Below are 6000 nucleotides of genomic sequence, written 5' to 3'. Positions count from 1 at the left end.
CAGCCGTGCTGACTACATGATTTCGAGATAACTCTTAAAAAGAAGGAGTAGTGGACATACACAAATATACATGCCATAATATGAGGCCTACACACAATCTTCTTTTATTACTTATTAAAACATTTCTCCATGACCTGTGTGGTTTATCGCCATTTATTAAAACATATTTTCTATGTGTAAAATGCAGTTGAATATGATTTAGTAATTATTATACCAAAAAAGAAAATGCCAACATCAATGACCAAGGATGATTTATTTGCAACAAACATGTAGTTGCTGGTTCAAAAGTTTCTTCACAGGAATACTTGTGATGCTTTTTTTTATTTTATTTATTGTTTAGGAAAATGTTTTACAGGCAAGGCACACAAAATAAAACACCTGAAGAATATGGAGATCTTGGATGTACACAAACACACATGCCAATACACGTGGCCCAGCTTCATCTTCTTGCACCAAAGTTAGTTTGAAAAATAGGTAAGGAAAAGTTAGTGCTGCCAGAATACACTGATATAATGGAATAGTGGCATATATGTAAACATGCTGTTCTGTGTGGACCTACATTATTTCCTTGCATTAAAAGGTCAGTTATCTATGGAAAACCTCCGTCGCAATGTATGGGTAGTTCGTTTGACAGCCTTATTCATTTGCATCAAAATACACTTGGGAAATACAAATTACTAGATCACAGAAAAATAGGCATGCCAACATCTGCAGTCCGACATGATTATCTTGCCTCAAAATGGACTGATTCAAACGTTTCTATTTAGAACTTCCAGTGCACCCCCTCCTTTTTGCTGTTTTCTTGGAGCAAAATTCAGAAAAGTTAACATACTCGAGTTCTTGGATATTTACAAATAAACAGGTTGCAATCGGTGGCCCAACATTTTCTTGCATTAAAAAGTCAGTTACTTATTCAATCATTTCTCCATAGGAATGCAAGAGTTGTTCATTCCATTGCCTTGTTGTTGGACCATATACGTCTGCTATGAAAGACTACAGTATGATGGAGTTGTTTTTACACCAACATACATAAATGTGAGAAAATTATGATCCAACATGATTTTCTGGCATAACACATTCAGTTACTGATTCAAACTTTTCTTCATATTAGTACCTTGGAAACATGCTTTAAACATGATTTTGTTGGGTTATATAGTGAGATGAAAAAATTCAAACTGCTACACAAAAATATTTTTCAGTGCAGCAAAACACTTTTGGGTACATTTGAGTAGTGAGATATATATATATATAAATATATATATATATATATATATATATAAACATGCTATAATTGTTTGGCCCAACAAGATTTCCTTGTGTAAAAAACAAAATCAGTTACCGATTGAAATCCTTGAATTTATGGATAGTACGCTTCGTTGACATTTACTCTAGGCACACAAAGATATACTTGAGAAAATGTTAAAGTAGCAGGCTACACACAAACGAGAATGATAAGCCACACAGAATGCATCAGTGGCCTAACATCAAATAATTAGTTATTTATTCAAATGTGTCCAGGTAGGACATCAGGGCTAGCCTGCCTTATTGCCACTTCTTGCAGAATAAATACCAGACCAGGCTAAATATACTTGGGAAATAAGGTGTAGTTATACACAAATTAATCTTTAGTGGTTGCTATACAACTTGATTTTCCAGCATCAAGGTTTCAGTTAGTTATTAAAAAATTTCTTCATAGGAATACATAACTATGCCGCTATTGTCATTTAAAAAAAATATTTTTGGGGCAGGCAAAACACACTTTGAAAACATGGAAATGTGGATATACAGAATAAAACATGCTTGCGAACGCAATAAAATATGAATGTCTTGCCTTGAATAGTTAGTTAATTAAGAAAATGTTTATACATTGCAATGCAAGGGCAGCCCACTTTATTGTCATTTTCTTGGGAAAAGAAAATCAGCCTAGTTAAAATACAGTTGGAAACATGTACCAGTAGGATGCACGCAAAAAACGATTGCATGACATTTCTGCATTAAAAAGCAAATTACTGATTCAATAAGTTCTTTATACGAATGCATGACAAGTGGCTTTATTTGCAATTTTTTGGGGACAATTTGTCAGGCAAGATAAAACACATTTGGATGATATGTAACAATGGATTACACACAACGTTGGATGAACATAACATTGATGTATTAGAAAGTCAGTTGACAGAGTAGCGTTTTTTCGCCCAGGAAGCACTTTTATACAATGGATTGATGGCACATAAATATGCTTTCATTTATGGTACAACATGAATGCCTGCTGTCAAAAAGTCAAATACCTTTCAAATCGATCTTCCAAGGAATGCAAAGGCATTTATGTTTGTTGATATTTTCTTGGAAAATGTCACTCAATTGTAGCAAAACATGCGGCAAAGAAGTTGTTCATACACAAATTAAGGACCGACATCTGTACTCTGGCGTGATATTCTTGACTCAAATAGTCAGTTACTTGAAGAAATGTGTCTATGTAGGAATGTATAGTTAATCCCCTTTATTGCCGTTTTCTTGGAAGAAAGGTGAGACCAGGCAAAACACTTTAGAAAAGATGGAAGTATTATGTTATTTAAATACAAAAAAGTTTACAAGACAGTTCTTACAAGTGTAAAGTATACACTAACCTTATAAATGCACATACGAATTAAGCAATAACATACAATATAGGAATCAACTCGAATTCAGAACATATATTAGTCAGTTAACTCATCTTGCTAGTTTGGAATAATTGTTCTTCAGCAACATTTAGTGGACTACCCCTATCTCATAACACCAATCCCACCAAATGGCTAACCACAAACATGAGGGCATCTCTGTCAATCTACAAAAATGATATGTAACACAGTGTCTAGATACTATATCATTTGAGCAGTAGTTTCAACCATGTCTGCATTAGTCTTTCTAACGGCCAGCACTTACCCTCGGGCTCCATTTCCCGGAATATCCCAACTTGGTCCTCCCTGTCCACTGCACTCATCCTCTCCTCCCTCCTCTTTCCCCTGTCACTTGCTGCCTTGGCCCGACCAGCCCTTGCCCGCCCCCACCCATGGGGGTACCCCACTCCTGCACTTCTCCCTCTACCCCCACCCACTTGCACAGTAGGATTGTGACAAGGCCAATATAACCGTTTTTTGTTGTACTTTTGTGATTCCCATTACTCCCCACCCATCTGGTCTTGTGGAGCCCGGAAACACTTGTGTTTAGGCACCATACATGTGTCCAATAAATAGAAATAAATAAAAAATACAGAGGACAAAACAAAAAAATGTGTGATGGATGGCTAAGAATGGAAAACCCAATTTGATCGGAAAAAAGAAATTGCTGTATAGACCATTTTGACCGAATTAGGCCACTACAAAAAAAACAAAGCACAAAATTCTAAACATGAGAAGCATGTGTTGCAGAGGATTACCCCGTGCCCCATGTTCTATATTATAGGTTTCAGGGGTGTCCCCTATTTCTCATTGGAAGCGGGGGAGCAAAAGAAAAAGCTGCAAAATTCAAAAGGGACCATGCTGCGTCAGCTCCAACACACGTTATAAGGACGGAACTGACGCTGCAGGGGTATAGGAGAAGGAGAAGCGACGGTGGCCAGCCAAAAGAAAAAAGTGGGGGGGGGGGGGTGAATTTGGGTTATCATTGTTGGGCTATTTAACGAAGTAGAATAGGGACGAAAGCGACTATGGTCAATTCTGCCGCGAATCTTTCGACTGGTAAAACAACTGAAATCCTAAGAATGCAGGTACATAATTTCCTGAGATTTCAGTTTTCTCCATTTGCAGTGCAATGATAAAACTAGTGGCATTTGTTCACGTAGCTCATACAACTAAATCTTTGGCTATGCAGGGTACATTAGACGCATATTACGGTCTATTTACCAGCTGAAGCATGGCTTTAAAAATGCTTTGCAACGTAGCACATGCTGGGAACCATGGAGGATAAAAAATGGCTATAAAGAAACATATAAGTAGCCACATCTGGAAGACGTGCAATCAGATTAGGGAATGGTTTCTCATGGACGTAGCTGCTTCATTGTGGGCTGGCTAGTTCCCATTAGATGAGAGGACCTTTGGGTCTCCCAGAGCATGGGGTCTGTTTCGCGAATGGGAAATAGCTGCATCACCGTTAACAGGCTAGATCCCAGTAGACAATAGGACCTCTAGGTCTCCTAGGGTTGGAGGTCTGCTTTATGAATGGGAATTAGCGGCCTCACTGTGCACAGGCAACTTCCCTTTCTACAGGAGGACCTTTTGGTCTCCCAAGGTTGTAGGTCAGTTCTCAAATGGGAAATAGCTGCTTCATTGTGAACAGTCTAGTTCCCATTAGACAGGAGGACCTCTTGCTCTACAAGGGTTAAGGGTCAGTTTGCCTAATGGGACGTAGCTGCTTCCCATTGCTCTTAATGCCAAGGTCAGATGGTTTTGATTGGTGGTGCCATTTACAGCTGTACTTTCTCTGGCTGGTCTTCACGGTTGGGGGCGCTATAGGGTGCTTTGCCACTATGTTCAAGATGGGCCTTTGCAGAAACTAACCACTTCTTTGTCTATGTACAGAACCCCTATGGCACATCCTGCATGCACAGCGGCAGCCCTGTCAAAAAACAGGTCGCTGAGTGACAGGTTCGGCAACTAGAATCTCCTAGTAATTCCCTCGGTTATATGGTTCAGCTTTGCTGACCTCAATTTAGCATGTTTTATAGGAGGCTTGTTGAGCTACCAGTATTGACCAATACTCCGAGTTCAGGAATGGTTGTAAAAAACTAAAAAACAATCTATGTCTTCGTTAAGATAAATATTGCTGATATACCTTATTTTGTGTTACTTTATAGTGCGCAGAGCTCCACTACCCTTGTTGAGCTCTGCACATTATTAAATGCTTAGAAAAATAAAATAACTGCAATATGATGCCGGGAATGTTTTGCATGTATTGCCCTTTCAAAGTTTGAACTCCTATATTCAGGGGCCGGAACTGCCTAAACATTTACTACTTACTCTTGCACAGGATTTGCATTACACATTTTCTAATTTTCAATGTTATTTTATTTATTGTGGTTTGATGCACATCAATAACTAATTACCTTAAAACATGGTCAGTCATTTAAACTCAACCTCCCCCTTTTGCTGGCTGTACTCTTTCATAAATGGGCTAACTGGACATGATCACCTATTTGAAAATTGACTTTATTCCTGACTTTGACATGCTTTGCAGGCGTACCCTCTAGAGCGCATAAATTCTCTTTTACAGCAAATCCAGAGCAAAATATTAAAGGGAAAGGAAAGCCCCTGTGGATTTCAATACACACTGCACAACACCTGCAGGACTAGAGTTGGCTAGCACCTCTTAATGTAAAAAAGATACACTTTTAGGACTCCTTTCATAGCTCACCTGAAAACTGTGCTAGATGGACAATTGGCTCCAGAGGATGCACGCTCATTACCCCTTGAGAAGGAGGCTATCTCAATCCAATGTATTGTGGTGTGCTAGGAGTTCCATAAAAGACTGTTCTAGAATACACCCCTCAACAGCCACTACTACACTGTTGGGAGGTAGCACCACGTTATAATATCTCCAGCTGAATAAGTAATGGCCCTTCCGAGAGCAGTGGAGAACAAAGCCTTTCAGCTACAATCCCCTTGAGCAGGTTAACAAATCAGATGCTTCGAGCAGGCAGGGTTGTCAATAGCTCACGAGTGGAAAAAAAACAACAACCCTCTGCCACTGTGTACTGGCCGAAAATGTAGTACAAGATGGCCATGCATAAACTGCATCATCAAATCTCGACACCAATCAAAAATGTGTGGCAACCTGCTCTTCTGTAATATTTTATATATTAATGCAAACAAGATAATCTGGCCCTCCCAAATATACTACAGGCATGCAAGCAAAACCCATGTCCATTGGTCAAAAAATGTATTCACGTTTTCTTTATATTAAAGGACTTTTCTGCTTGCTCAAATGATGGGCCTTTGAACAGTGCAACCGTTACCGCAGGGGGCTGCG

At 39.1% G+C, this 6000-nt stretch overlaps 1 long non-coding RNA gene across 5 annotated transcripts in view; it reads right to left on the bottom strand.

The window, feature by feature from the left end:
• Window positions 1-234: 234 nt before the first annotated feature.
• LOC138581115 (uncharacterized) overlaps window positions 235-6000 on the bottom strand; it is a 114414-nt gene continuing 108648 nt past the window's right edge. For all 5 annotated transcript variants that reach the window (XR_011304441.1, XR_011304442.1, XR_011304440.1 and 2 more), the window contains exon 6: window positions 235-2540. This is a non-coding gene — a long non-coding RNA (uncharacterized lncRNA). The remainder of the gene's footprint in view (window positions 2541-6000) is intronic.

This window comes from Ambystoma mexicanum, chromosome 3p, assembly GCF_040938575.1.
Source record: "Ambystoma mexicanum isolate Mex_15411 chromosome 3p, UKY_AmexF1_1, whole genome shotgun sequence".
Classification (NCBI taxonomy): domain Eukaryota; kingdom Metazoa; phylum Chordata; class Amphibia; order Caudata; family Ambystomatidae; genus Ambystoma; species Ambystoma mexicanum.
This window is presented reverse-complemented; position numbering and strand designations above follow the sequence as displayed.